This window comes from Artemia franciscana, chromosome 12 (genome assembly GCF_032884065.1).
Source record: "Artemia franciscana chromosome 12, ASM3288406v1, whole genome shotgun sequence".
Lineage (NCBI taxonomy): Eukaryota > Metazoa > Arthropoda > Branchiopoda > Anostraca > Artemiidae > Artemia > Artemia franciscana.
In genome coordinates, this window is record NC_088874.1 from 21,725,054 (window position 1) to 21,740,706 (window position 15,653).

General features: G+C 33.8%; 1 protein-coding gene across 3 annotated transcripts in view; it reads right to left on the reverse strand.

Moving 5' to 3' along the window:
* The window catches only part of LOC136033848 (heat shock factor protein-like), a 78,315-nt gene extending 64,252 nt beyond the window's left edge, over positions 1–14,063 (reverse strand). For all 3 annotated transcript variants that reach the window (XM_065714805.1, XM_065714804.1, XM_065714803.1), the window contains exons 1-2: positions 13,976–14,063; positions 5,260–5,296 (exon numbers count right to left, since the gene is read on the reverse strand). The gene's annotated coding sequence lies outside the window, so the exon portion shown is untranslated. The remainder of the gene's footprint in view (positions 1–5,259; positions 5,297–13,975) is intronic.
* Between the last annotated feature and the right edge of the window lie 1,590 nt (positions 14,064–15,653).

The following is a 15,653-nucleotide window of genomic DNA, read 5'->3' on the forward strand; positions in this document are numbered from 1 at the left end:
ATTATTAATAAGGAATAAATATCAGAATATGTATATTAACTGACAATACATAGTTTTTTTTTTTTAACTAAATGTTCAAAATGTCATGTTCTGGTCTTGAGAAGATGTGGGGGTTATCAGCCCAATTCCTTTTAATTTTGCTTGTTTTGAATTTGACTGGGTTATTTATTGTAATTTCTGTTTGGTTTGGGTTTCCTTTATGTATTAATAATGATTTGTTGTAGTTCTGCCCTTGGAAGATAAGAAAAACAAACTTGTAGAATGTTACAATGCTTTTGTCCAAAAACTTAAGCAAAAAGAATTTGTTGGTTCCCAAAGCCAACTATCCTTTCAAAGGAAAGCTAAACCTTCTTAAACTTTTTAGTGCCATTTATTTTAGCTTAATTTTGATGATTGCCTACATTTCTTTCTTCTTCTTTTTTTTATTTGGCATTAGCTACAGCAAAAAAATTGCAGAATCTCATATGGAAGTCCTTTCATCAAAAATTGATTTGTGGTTTTTTCCATTTTTTTTAAACTTAAATAAAATTCTCAGAATTGGAAACCATATTTTCCAGGGGGGGGGGTGAACACCTTAAACCAGTACACCTGTTTGCTATTGAACAAATATAAGCCTATATTGTAAGTTAGTGACAATATATACAAATTTGATCAATAAAAGTAATATTCTTTGAAACAGAAGAAAAAAGATATTATTGATACTTCAATAGTCAACTGAAGAGATAAATACAACAAAATAGCATAGTCTAATTTGTCTTTCTAAAAATATTCTCTTGCAGGTAAGTCAATTAACTAATAATTTAAAGTGTTAATTTTGAAGAGCTGAAATATAAACATATTTAGCATAGCTTAGATTTTTTTTTTTTTTTTTGCTGTTTAATGTTATAAACATTTCATTTCAAGTGCTATTTGGAAACAAGATGTTAGGGCTTCTTGTATAGTTTTAATCATTCAGCCAGTTTTTTTCTTTTTCTTTTACACAGCTTACTGCCAATTATTGGCAATGTCTGTCTTTTGCTACAGCAAAAATAATGCATTACAACATTTATACATAATAAGTAATGAATATAGCACACAATGAAATTTGTTTTGATCATTTTTTGCATATGTTCTTTATATTTAAACTTAGTGCAAAAACACTAAGATTTGCAGCACAAATCCATAATCCATTTTAAATATTTTATCTACAATCTTCTTAAGCACCTTTTGTATTTACTTTCCCCTATTGTTCTCTGCATATAATTTAATACATTTTTCTGATTTTTGAAATGATTGGATTTTTTGTTTATCTATGATATGGATGTATATCTATTTTCTGTTTATCTATGATACAGGATGTATCACTTATCCTGCATTTTCTAGGGTTAATAGGTGTTACTTATTTGACAATCAATGCATATCATTTTAAGTAGTAAACTCCTAAACTTCATGTTTACTACTACTACTACTACTACTAATAACTCACTGCAGCACCAAGCCGCCTGAGGCCAACACAGCTACGCACGCTCCTCCTCCAACCTAATCTATTTAAAGCCTCCCTCTTTACACCCTCCCAGGAAGTTCCCATTTCCTTTAAATCCTTATTTATGACATCCTCCCAACCCAGACAAGGACGACCTGCTTTCCGTGTAGCCCCAGATGGTTGGCCAAAAAGGACAATCTTCGGTAATCTGTCATCCTTCATCCGTAGAACGTGGCCTAGCCATCTCAACCTTTCTTTCATTATAGCCCCAGAAAGCGGGATTGAACCACACTTTTCGTACAACCTACTGTTTGAAATACGGTCAGTCAGCCGGGTACCCAGAACAATCCGTAGGCAATTTCTCTGGAAAACATCTAGTAAATTTTCATCTGCTTTTCGGAGTGTCCATGCTTCAGAGCCATATTTGACCACTGTCATCACTGTAGCTTCCAATATTCTAATCTTGGTTTGTAGGCTTATCTTTCTATTCTTCCAAACTTTTTTTAACTGTGAAAAAACACCCTGAGCTTTAGCTATTCTACTTTTAACATCTTCACTGCTCCCACCAACTTTACTAATAATACTACCAAGGTAACTGAAGCTCCCAACCTGATCAATCTTTTCGTTACCTAAGGTCACCTGTTCATCTTCACTTATTCCTAACCTTAGTGACTTAGTCTTCTTAACATTAATTTTCAAGCCTATTTTAGCACCCTGAACTCATAAAACCTCTAAAAATTCATTCATTTTGCTCACACTTTCATCTAATATGCTTAAATCATCAGCATAATCTAAGTCCAGGAGCGTTCTTCCTCCCCATTTGATTCCATGGTCTCCAATTCCCTTTCCTGTGCTCCTTAAGACAAAGTCCATCAAAATGATCCATATAAAGGGGGATAGAACACAACCCTGCTTAACTCCTGATTTAATACAAAACCAGTTGCTAACCTCATTTCCTACCTTAACCACAGCAGTATTATTCTCGTGCATAGCGCAGATCACTTTAATGTATTTTTCTGGAATACCATATAATGATAAGACCTTTGTTAACGCTGTTCTATCAACAGAATCGAAAGCTTGCTCATAATCGATAAAACTAAGGACCAAAGGTGTTTGACAATGTAGGGACTTCTCAATTATTAACCTAAGAGTGAAAACATGGTTGACACATCCTCTACCTTTTCTAAAACCGCATTGTTCTTCCCTTAAAACTTTATCTACAGCATGTCTCAGTCTAAAAAGCATCATATTACACAGTAATTTGCTACCTACAGAGACCAGACTAATGCCTCGATAATTCCGACATTCACTCTTGTCACCTTTCTTATACAGTGGTTTAATTAAGGTTTTCCTAAAATCATTGGGTACTTCCCCTTTTTCAAAAATCATGTTCATAATCTTCAGTAGCTTATTCCTAACCTCAGAGCCACCATATTTAAGGAACTCATTAATCATACTATCAGCACCTGGGGCCTTATTATTTTTTAATCCTTCTAGTACTGTCGCTAATTCTTCCTTACTAAACAAATCTTCCTTCACATTCCTTTGAAACTCTAAAGATGAATAAACAGGATGAACAATCTGGCTGTTTTTGAATAGTCAATAGTTTATTTTTTCTTGTTTTTGAGCTCAAGTAGTTTAAAACCAGGGTTTATGTAATATTCATTTATGTAATTTGCCTACACGACAGGTCTATTCCTATTGAAATTTTGACAAAACAAAATTTTACCTTAATTTTTAGTTACTAGTTCCTTTTTCTTTGCCTTTAGTTCTGAAAATGCAATTCCTGTTATTTGAGTAGAATTTCGAGCCATATCAATGTTTGTTTTTCAAAATTTAGGAAATGTATTTGCATATCTTTAAAACCTTATAAATGGGATTGAGGAAAGTTAAGAAGCTGAAAACAGTTTTGTTGTACTTCAGTTAAGCAGAAGATCTATTTTGCAAGGTTTCACTTTTATAACACACATATTTTTAAAGGTCATCAAAGGTCAGGGCCCTCTAGAGGGAGAAGGAGTGGAGGTAGGTACTTCAAAATACTGGTTAATTTATAGCAAACAGTATTACTGGCTTTTGTATAAAGTGAATATACTACTCAATGCCTTTTTTAATGCTCTTTACAAATATAATAATTGCTTCTACCAGAAATTCAGATTTGAGCACTTTTTGACCTCTTAAAAATTACCTAAATATGGGGTATAAAAAAGGCTTAAAACATTGGTCTCACACTTTAAAACATTGGACTCAAACTTACCATTTCATTATAAATCTATTTTTTTAATGTTATATTATCCACAAGCAGTGATTTTCCACAATTAAATTGGATAAATAAATTATATCAATGTTATAGCATTTTCTTCTTCCTTGACATCAAATTTTAAATAAAAGCATGTGTTTTTGGTCCAAAATATGAAAGCCAGCTATTACAAATGCCAGTTATACTTTTATTTTAAATAAAAGCATGTGTTTTTGGTCCAAAATATGAAAGCCAGCTATTATGAATGCAGAGAAATTGCCTACAGATTGTTCTGAGTACCCAGCTGACTGACTGTATTTCAAACAGTAGGTTGTATGAAAAGTGTGGTTCTATCCCACTTTCTGGGGCTATAATGAAAGAAAGATCCTACCAAAGATTGTCCTTTTTGGCCAACCATTAGGGGCTACACGGAAAGCAGGTTGTCTTTGTCTTGGTTGGGAGGATGTCATAAATAAAGATTTGAAGGAAATGGGAACTTCCTGGGAGGGTGTAAAGAGGGAGGCTTTAAATAGATTAGGTTGGAGGATGAGCGTGTGTAGCTGTGTTGGCCTTAGGCAGCTTGGTGCTGCAGTGAGTTATTAGTAGTAGTAGTTATACTCTTGGCTATAAATTTAACTATATTAAATACAGCAATGGTTAGTTTACATATTTAATATATGCTATGCTTTATCCCCACCCCCCTGATATGCAAATATATAGCCCAAATTTGTTTCTAAACTATTACAGATTTACAATTTCAAATAGCCTATTATTTTGTAAAAAATGACCAAAAACACATGCTTTAATTGAAATTTAATTGAAAAACACCATAACATTGATAAAATTCATTTATCCAATTTAATTATGGAAAATGAGTGCTTGTGGATAATAAAACATTAATAAAAATGGATTTCAAATGAAATGGTAAGTTTGAGTCCAATGTTTTAAAGTGTGAGACCAATGTTTTAAGCTTTTGTATACCCCATATTTAGGTAATTTTTAAGAGGTCAAAATTGCTCAAATCTGAATTTCTGGTATTAGCAATTATTATATTTGTAAAGAGCATTAAAAAGGCATTGAGTGGTATATTCACTTTATATGAAAGCCAGTAATATGCCTACTGTTTGCTATAAATTTACCAAAATACCTTCCCAGGACATACTTTAGCCTGTAGACCCATCCCTGAAAGTCTCATTTTCCTAACCTAAACCTTTTCCGAGATATCAAGAATTCAATCAACTAGAATTTTATCATAATTCCTGCTAAACCTATTCCAGAGGCCTAGAATTTTCAGTTACCAATAGGCAATTAAGGGTTATTCCCTATATTTAAAAAAAAATATATTTACAGATATTTAACACCTTATATTTTGGGATTTAGTGGTTATGAGACTCAAAGCCCTTCTTGTGCCTCATTTGAACAGAAGTTCTAGGCCTAGCCTACTTTGCAGTTTCATTACACACAGATTATCAAAGGTCAGACTTTTAACCTAGAATACAATTTCACTGATTAAAATAGGCCTATAGCAAACCAAAATTAGTCTGAATAATAATGAGCATACCTTTTTAATCAATTAACGCAATAAATCACGTAATAATGGGTGTGTTCCAGCTGACGGTTTTTCAGTAACTGCAGTTACTGCGCGGTAACTGCCCATTTCCAACTGCAGTAGAGCCAGTGGGAACGGCACAGTAAGCTGACTAGCAGTAGCGTCATTTTCGAATTAAATGCACGTGTTTAAATTTAAGGGACAGTTTAATGCTGATTATTATAATTTTTTTATTCCTTTTGTTTCAGAAAATTTAGAGAGCTTCTAAGCCAACCATGGGCATTTGGCTGTCACAAATGATTTTGCTCAAATGAGCTGGTGAAAAATAAATAGATCATATACTTTTTCTCTTTTTTTTTATTATTGCAAGACTAGAATATCACAAAACTAAGCATTCAAATAGCTTGATTGTATCTTAAGCATATACAATCCCTGATGGAGTTTTGTTGATACCTGTCTTAAATTGATTTGTCTAAATAAAATGGGCCTAGAGCATTTACAGGATAGTAATGGGACAACTATAGCAAGTTTTTTTTTCAATATTCTACTTTTTTTTAAATAATTATTGTTCTCTGGTCAAATTTGTGTTCCTTGCTAAGTGGTAAGCGCTCTGGGCTGGAATGCTTTGTCCAAGGGGTACAGGTTTAATTCCTGACATTGTCAGTTTATTTTGTTTTGGATAGGGGTTGGTGATATGACTAACCTCAGCTAGAATTGGCCTAATTTTAAATGAGTACAGATGGAAATCTAGGGACAGTAAGAAGGAAGGGCATGCAAGAGCATAGGCTGGCTGGTCCCTAGCTTCCTATTGCACTACCTGGCTAAAGGACCACCAGGTCCTTTACTGGCCTAGTGACTTAGCCATAGAAACTTTCTTTCAAACCATTAAATATAAGTAAAAATGAAGAATACCAGTATGATGGTCCTTCTATTTCCCTGAAATATGGATGTATGGACAAGAGTGTGGGTCATGAGAGATAGCTTGTGAATGTTATTGGGGTGAATGTTCTGCAAGATTTAAAAAATTTATGACTGTTGCTCAGGTTGGCAACTGAACACAGAAGTATAATTTTGTTATTTGTTTTTTTTGTGACTATCATGCTTATTTAATGTCCAGTATTTTAAAGTTAATCTTCTTTAATTTGTCTTTAATTGCCATGGCCCTAGGGCTTAAATACAATAAAACCTACTTATATCCATTGATTTTCTTTAAATAGATAGTAGCTCTGTTTCCTAGCTTCAGTAAATTTAAATGTAATTGTGAGACCAGGGATTACAAAGTAGGTGAAAACTTGCAAATGAACCTCTGGTATCAATAAAATTTGTAAGAAATGGATATCAATTTAAAGATTAAAAAAACTGTAAGAAAACCAAGAAGACAAATGAATAAACAAAAGTACCCCTTTACAACCATTTAATGAATTGTCACAAATATAGGTCACCCTTAAGATTGAAATGAACAAAGCTTCAATTATGAATCCATTTTCATTTAAACAGACTGAAGGGGCAAACCTCCAAGCTTTGACAAATTCAATCTCACTTTTGGGCATTCTCACCTTTCCTTTTCAAAGGAAACTTTCTTTGGATGTTTCCCGTCCAACTAAAAACAACACAGACAGCATCAGGTACAAGTGACCTTCTACTTAGCCTACATTCCAAAGGGAAAAGCATGCATCTCTATACTATAATTTACCTCCAACCTGCCTAATGTGCAAATTTATAGCCAAAATTATGTAGTTCCAATATATTCTGTCACCTGTTACCTTTTCCCCCATTCTTGCTTTGTTACAGTTGCTTCAATTAACAGGGAGTTAAAGGTTGAGGGATAGATTGGCAGAATCAATGGGAAACATGTAACTTCAGCTATATATATTTTTGAAGGTCATCAAAGATCAGGGCCCTCTAGAGCAAGAATGAGTAGAGATGTGTACTTTGAAACATCTTCCCAGGACATATTTTAGCCTGTAGACCCATCCCTGAAAGTTTCATTTTCCTAACCTAGCCCCTTTCAGTGATAGCAAGAAGTCAATCAACTAGAATTTTACTGGATAAAATTACCAGCCTTTGGAATAGACTCTGAATAGTCTACCCTAGCCTACTTCTTCAATAGGATTAAAGACAGTTTCAGAATAATGATTTGGCAGCAAATAAATCCTCAACTTATCTGTAATACTTCACCTAGGCCTGTTTACAGAGCCTAAAAGGAGTTAACACTTAAAATGCTACCATGTGGCAATTTAATGGAGCCTCAATGTTACCTGGAAGAAGTCAATCCTTAGAATGATTCCAAATGACAACTTAAGGTAATAATTATGCCTGGATATGCCAGAAAACATGGAAATCTTTAAATTAAATAATAAGTTTTTCATTCATTTAACCTACTTGCTAATAGATAGCCTACTACTTAGGGTGTCCTTTAATGCTGATCCCAAAATATGGTGTTTTACTAACCTGGCTCAGATCCCTCTTTCTTTTGCAAAATCACTGTCCCACCTTCTTCCAAGCAAATAACTTGATATTCCATTACTTCATTCTTGCCCATATTTGTTGAATGAGATTTTTGTTGAAAAGGGTGGATTATGTACTTAAGGCCTTTTTTCGCGTCAACCAGCTGGTTTAACTAATGACAGCTTTGGTTTAACCAGCTTGTATGTTTAACGCAAAAACGGAAAAAATTACATATGGTTGAGCTCAAACAAAACTGGTTCGCGAAAACACTTTTTACTTGTCGGTTTGGGCAAAAAATTTCAAACATAAAACATCCGTATAGTGTTAAGAGTGTCATTCTATTATAATTAAATGATTTAGCACTGGCTAATTTCCTCCGGATTTGACATATTTCACATTAGTTTGAGGTCAGAGAGAATTGAAAAATGATCTAGCATACTCTCTGGTATATTTGAAGAGATAGGAAGGGTCTGAATTAGTGGAATCTTGGGTTAAATTGTTCAGGTAATATATTGGAAAATGTTGTATTCATACTGTAAAAGCAAAATTATCTATAAAAAAGTCCTAAATGATAAGACTTTAGCTTTGTTGAGCTACCCTAAACAGAGGATAAAATTCTAGTTTGACTTCTTTTTGTTTTGATTTGGAATTCTACTAGCCTACCAGACTATAGATTAAATTTCCAGTCAAATTCCAGTTTAGCTACTTTTTGCTATCTTTGATTGGGGTTATGTTAGGTGAATGAAACTTTCAGTGATTAATCCATAGCTAAAAACATACTCTGAGAAGCTATTGCTAAGCTTATGTGATAACCCTCTTCTGTTTCTAAATCTTGGAATTTTGCATACTGGACTGGTCTGTAACTATTAAAATTTTGGTAAAACAACATCTTACCTTAATTTTCAGAAAGCAGTTTCTGTTTCTCTGCTTTTAGCTCTGAAAATGCAATTCTTGTTATTTGAGTAGAATTTTAAGCCATATCAGTGTTTCGTATTTAAATATAGGGAAATGTATATCCTGAAAGTTTCCAAATCTTGGAAACTTCATAAATTGAAATTGAGCAAAGTTATGACACTAAAAACGCTTTTTTCTTGTCATTTAAGTAGAAGATTTATTTTGCAAGGGTTTCACTTTTATAACACAAGCATTTTTAAGGGTGTGGACCAAATATTGAGATTTCCAACTGTCATCATCACTAACCAGCAATTCTACAGGATTTAATCCTTATTTCATTAGACAATGTGATTTAAGGTAATTTAAGGCAAACGTTTTTAAGAGAGAGAAAGAGTAGAGTTAGATGCTCCAAAATACTTTCCCATGATATAGTTTAGTCTCTAGACCCATCCCTAAAAGTTTCATTTTCCTAACCTAAACCTTTTTCAAGATAATACAAATTTATCTAAAATAGAATTTTACCAAACAGAAGTTTAACCTAATAATTTGTAATAACATATTGTTCAGGCTAGCCTTTGCAATCCCTACAAATTTTGGCTCTTCACAACAAAGCACTATTACAGGATTAGCCTAACAAAAGAAAGTAGCAAACTGCTTAATCTTAATAAAAAAAAATCCAAAGGACTTTATATTTCTTCAATACAAAATATATATTAATTTTTGTTTTCAGTAGAATACTAGTTAAGTATAAACCAGCAAATGTTTAAGAATTTTTTTTGGGGGGACAGCTGCCTAAAATTAACAAAATATTTCTGATAAGCACAAAAATATAACAAATTAAGCTAAACTAGGAAAATAGTTTTTTTCTCACTGAACAGTTACCATAACACATAATGTGTTGTAAGATTTTTGCAGTACTTGTGCATTATAGCCACCACATTCAAGTTCTATTGAGAAGTTTAGTTTGACTAATGTTAATGACATAAAATAAAATATGATGAATATATAAAACTTTATCAACAAAATTATGAAAACTACAACAAAGAATCCTGGAATTTGTAAATCAGCATCATATCTAAATATACTGTATCTTACATTGTGATAGATTGTTTTAACGCCCTACGTACAGGGGTAAATATTTAAATTATGTATCATAGGCAATTATCTGAAGAGTAATCTATTAAAAGTCTCCTGAGCTAACTAGGGAAGTTTTTTCTTTCTTTTTTACTTGCTTTAGCCTGTATCCAGTTCCTGATTGCCATATAAATTCCATATTCATAGTTAAATAACATAAGCCTTTGTATATAGACTATACCTTGTTGCTAATTTTTTGGGGCATAGAATGTTTGATTTGGTAAAGCCCTAGAGAAAGACCTGAAGAGAAAGAAACATAATAAAAAAAAATTCATGCTTCATAATTTTTAGAATAATAGCTGGTAACACATTTTATATTCAACTTTGCTCTACTTTACCCCTCAATCCTCCCAATATAAAAATGTATTGCTGAAATTTCCTATTTTCCATTTGTTTTGTCAATCTGTCTCTCTAACTTCATCCCATGTAGCTGTAAATTAAACAAATGTGACAAACAATAACTAGAAAAACAGGTGACAGGAGGTTTAATGCATTGAAAATATGAAATTTGAGCCATATTTCTGTACATTGGGAGGGGGATTGAGATAAAGCATAGCCTAACTTAATGATTTTCTCTTGCTATTGAGGGTAATTGGAAAGTCACTTGTATATCATGCTGTCCTTTTCAGTTTTAGTTGGATAGAAAAAATCCAAAGAAAGTCCCCTTTGAAAAGATAGTAGCCACAAAGTGAGATTGTATTTGTCAAAGCTTGGAGGTTTGTCCCTTCTGTCTGTTTAAACAAAACAGAATCTTAATTGAAGCTTTGTTCATTTCTATCTTAAGGGTGCACAACAATTATGATATAAGGTACTTTTCTTTATTCAATTGTCTTCTTTGTTGTCTAAAAGACTTTTTTTAAATCTAGATGTTTCATAAATTGCTCATTCTTACCAGAAGTTCATTTGACCTACTTTGAAATCCCTGGTCTTAAAATTACATTTGACTTTGTTAAAGCTAGGAGACATAGACCTTGTGTTTGTTTATAGAAAGTGAATAAACATTAGTAATTTGTATTGCACTAAAGCCCTAGGGCCATCACAATTCCAAACAAAAAAGAAACTTCACTTTAGAATATTCAACATTGTCAAACAGAAACAAAGAAAAAAAATTACCAAATTTTGCTTCTGCACTCTACTGTCAACATGAGAAATTGTCCAAAATTTTAAAATCTTGCAAAACATTCATCCCTCATCACATTCACCAGCCATCTCTCATCAAGCACTCTACACTTCATTTCTCATCTCACTCAATCCTACAAATGCATCAAATAACCCACTTTCTCATTAGTGCTTCCATAGATATGGTCAAAGTAAGAGCCATCTTGCTTACATTTTATTATATCTAGAAGTTTTCTGTAGCTAAGTCAGTACTTAAATATTTCATACACCTTTGTAAACAACCTTAAGATGGTAAAATACGTTGGATTATCCAAATTTTTAGTTGCCACAATATCTTTCAATCATTATTGTAATATAAAGGGCAGCCAATAGTAAAGGACCTGAATAAATATTTTAAGGTAATTAAAAAGGTTTATTACTCAAAAACTTGATAAAACTAAACGGGACTTCTTAATGATTGATTACTTTAAAATATCTACATTATACACAACAATAAACCTTTGCTATAAAGGGAAAGTCAGTAAGGCCCAAAAACTATTCAATACTAATTGTGGTTTGAGACAGTTTGCTGAATGTCTAAATGATTTTAGATAGTAATGAAGATAAAATGTGGGCAAACTCAACACCAATATGCAAGTAAGTAAGTATGGCAGCACTGACACATCAAGGTCTAAACTGGCAGTGCTAATTTCCACTTTGTGACCCTTTGGCCAAGAATTGCAATTAAGGGCTGGGGGCCAGAAATCTTGTGCTTTTGTACACCCTCCCTGCTTACCTTTTGCATATTTCTCCATTTGCCTATTTAGAGCTGGTTTAGATCTGTCTAACATCACTGACCCCCATTTAAAACAAATAAACAGGCAATACTAGGAATCAAACCTGTACCCCATGGACAAAGGATTTCTTACTAAGAGTGCTTTCCACTTAGCCAAAAACATTATTACAACCAGAGTAGAACAACTATTAAAAAAAAAATATTGAAAAAAAACAAGATGGATTTACAGCCATTTTCACTAATCTTCAATACACATTGTATTTTACTTAGACAAGTTATTGTAAGGCAGGTGTCAACAAAGCTCCAGCAGGGATTGCTTTACTTAAGATGCAAACTAGCATGGTGAATACTTAGCTGGTAAAAACCAAATACACTAGCAATGCCAGGAATTAAACCTGTACCCCTTGGACAAAGGATTCCCAAACCAGAGTGCCAACAACTTAGCAAGGAACACAAATGTGACCAGAGAACTATTATTTGAAAAAAGAAATATTGAAAAAAACTCAATTCATGGTTGTTGCTTTTCTCTACTGTCCCATAAACAATATATTTTATTTAGACAAATTAATTTTAAGACAGGTATCAACAAAACTCCATCAGGGATTGTATTTACTTAAGATACAACAAGCAATGTGATTGCATAGCTTTGTGATATTCTAGTCTTAAATAATGATAAAAAAGCAAATTTACATTTGCTATTTGTTTTCCAAACCATTTTAAGCAAAACCATCTGCAACAGCAATATGTCCATGGTTAGATTAGTGTCTATCCAAAATGCTTTACAACAGAAGGGACACATTTCTTGCAAAGCAAATACTCAGCTTTAATGCTATTCTGTGTCATCTCTAAAAAATTAAACTGTATCAGGTGTATTTTGATATAAGATACTTCTAAGACTTTTAGCAAGGGGGCAGGCATTTCTTCACAATTTATACAATGTGTAAAAGAGCACCAGGGAGTGAGATTGAAAAAAAAACTTTCAGGGATGGGTCTAAAGGCTAAAGTATGTTCTGGGAAGGTCTGCTTACATGGAGTACAAAGAAACTGTTTCACAGCTTTCCTCAATCCACTTTATAAGGTTTTAAAGATATGCAAAGACATTTCCTAAATCTTGAAAAAGAAATATTGATATGGCTTAAAATGCTACTCAAATAAAAGGAATTGCATTTTAAGAGCTAAAGCCAGAGTAAAAGAAACTGATAATTAAAAATTAAAGTAAATCTTGTTTTGTCAAAATTTCAATAGTATAGGTATAGACCTTTTGAGTAAGCAATTATCTAAGACTTAGAAATCAGAAAAGGGTTGACATAGAAGCCTGGCAGTACCTTCCCAGAGTGTTTTTGACCCTGGATTAACTACTGAGTTTCATTCTTGTAACCTATTCCCTTTCCAAGATAATGAAAATTAGCTAAACTAGAATTTTACGTATTTTTTGCTTTGGATTCATTACTGGAAGTTCTATTTTCCTGACTTAACCCATTTCTAAGATAGCAAACAGTAGCCAAACTAGAGTTTGACCTGAAAATTTATCCATGGCCCTATAGGGTAAGGCTGAAATGTAAAGAGTTCTGACAAAGATGCAACACATCTTGAAGCATCTAGTAAGAATAGTAATTGGATTAACAATGCTTTATAACCACTAGGGTCTTGCTTCATCAAGGTTTTATCTCTGAAGCCAAATTACCAAGCTAAGGTCAAGCCTAGGGCATCAAAAGGATGAAACAAAGATTTCCAAGTATCTACATAAGTTTTCAGAAGCATATTCAAACTCTTGACTTCCTGTCTTAAGGCCTATGTGAATCAAATTGCAGGATATAACCCAACATTTATCCAAATATCCCTAATACGAAAAAAAACAAAATTAAACCTTACTTTTGCGTGGCTAGAATTCTATTTGTCAGCTTATAATTCTTATTTTATATAGACTTATTTATAGCCTACGAATTCTTCTTTTCGAAATCTACGCCTGAAAAGGTCAACCAACAATTATGAATGGTAGAACCCTACGGTTAAAAACAATGACAGTTCTGGTTAAATTAGAGTTCAACCAGTCAATTGTTTCACGCAAAATCACTTTTCATGACAACCTGGTTTGTCACTGTTTCACGCAAAAACAGCGGTTGAGCTCAACCACACCGAGTGGTTGAGCTCAAACAGTCTCTTTGGTTGACGCGAAAAAAGGCCTTTACTGCGCTAACCATTCTTTTGAGCACGGTAAGAAAATCACTTACTGCGGTTACTGCCGGCAGTAACTATTCTCGTTCCCAGCGGGTTGGGCAGTAACCATTTTCCCGCTAGGAACGGAAATAGTAACCATTGGGTTACTGCAGTAAGTCCCTGGAACACACCCAATTATAATATATGAAAATCACGTAATCTAAGTTGTCTTCTCCTTCTTTTACTAATACAGTAACAATTACATTATTTGCTTGGGTTAGATAGCGTCTATTATAAATCAAGCTTGTTGACAAGGGACCCATTTTTACGAGGGTCAGTGTTAAGTGCATGCTCACCTCACATTTTTGCGAAAGTAACCATTTATTGAAACAACGTTGGACTTCCTTATTCTTTCTACTCTTGTCTCAACGCAGAGTTGAATTAGAGCTCGCCTTCAGTCTACTCAGCTGTAGTTCCCGCAATAGTTCTGAAAAGACCTAAACGCCGAAAGCTTGCTTATTTGTTACTATAGAAAGATGATTGAAAATGAACAAGAGCTAAGAGCTCATATGGCACTTGTGACGAGGCGAGAAGAGCTAAGAGCCAAGAGATCATATGGTATGAGCTCTAACAAAATTCTATGAATCAATAGATTGATTTAAAAAGAAAATAAGAGGCTTAATTCCGATCAAGATTTAAAATAAGAGCTATGAGTCACAAAGTCCTTCTAAATATCAAAATTCATTAAAATCCGATCACCCACTCGTAAGTTATAAATACCTATTTTTTTCTAATTTTTCCTCTCCCTTTTGCCCCCCAGATGGTCGAATCTGGGAAAAAGACCTTATCAAGTCAAATTGTGCAGCTCCCTGACAAGCCTACCAATTTTTATCGACCTAGCACGTCCAGAAGCACCGAACTTGCCAAATCACTGAAGCCCTCCCCCCAACTCCCCCAAAGAGAGTGAATCCAGTACGATTCTGTCAATCATGTATCAAGGACATTTGTTTATTCTATCCACCAAGCTTCATCCTGATTCCTCCACTCCAAGTGTTTTTCCAAGATTTCCCCCTCCAACTCCACCCAATGTAAAAAGATCTGGCCGGGATTTGAAATAAGAGCTCTGAGATATGAATTGATTCTAAAAATCAAATTTCATTACGATCCGATCATCTATTCGTAAGATAAAAATACCCCAATTTTCATGTTTTCCAAGAATTTCGGTTTCCCCCTCCAACTCCCCCGAATGTCACAGGATCTGGTCGGAATTTGAAATTAGAACTTTAAAGCACAAGATCCTTCTAAATATCACATTTCATTAAGAACTGGTCACCCTTTCGTAAGTTACAAATACCTCAATTTTCAAAATTACCCTCCCCCAATTCCACCAAAGAGAGCAGATCCGGTCCAGTTATATCAGTCACGTATCTTAGACAGGTTTCTATTCTTCCCATCCAGTTTCATCCTGATCTCACCGCTTTAAGTATTTTCTAAGATTTCCAGTCCCCCCAACTGCCCCCCCCCCCAATTACACTTGATCCGGTTGAGATTTAAAATAAGATATCTGAGTTACGAGGTCCTTCTAAATATGAAGTTTCATGTAGATCCGATCACTCCTTCGTAAGTTAAAAATACGTCAATTTTTCTTATTTTTCAGAATTACCCCCCCCCTCCCAATTGAGCGGATCCGTTCCAATTATGTAAATCACTTATGCATGACTTCTGCTTATTTTTCCAACCAAGTTTCATCCCAATCCCTCCAATCTAAGCATTTTCCATCATTTCAGGTTTCCCCACCCCAAACTTCCCCCTATGTCACCAGATCCGGTCAGGATTTAAAATAAGATTGAGACACGATATCCTTCTAAATATCAAATTT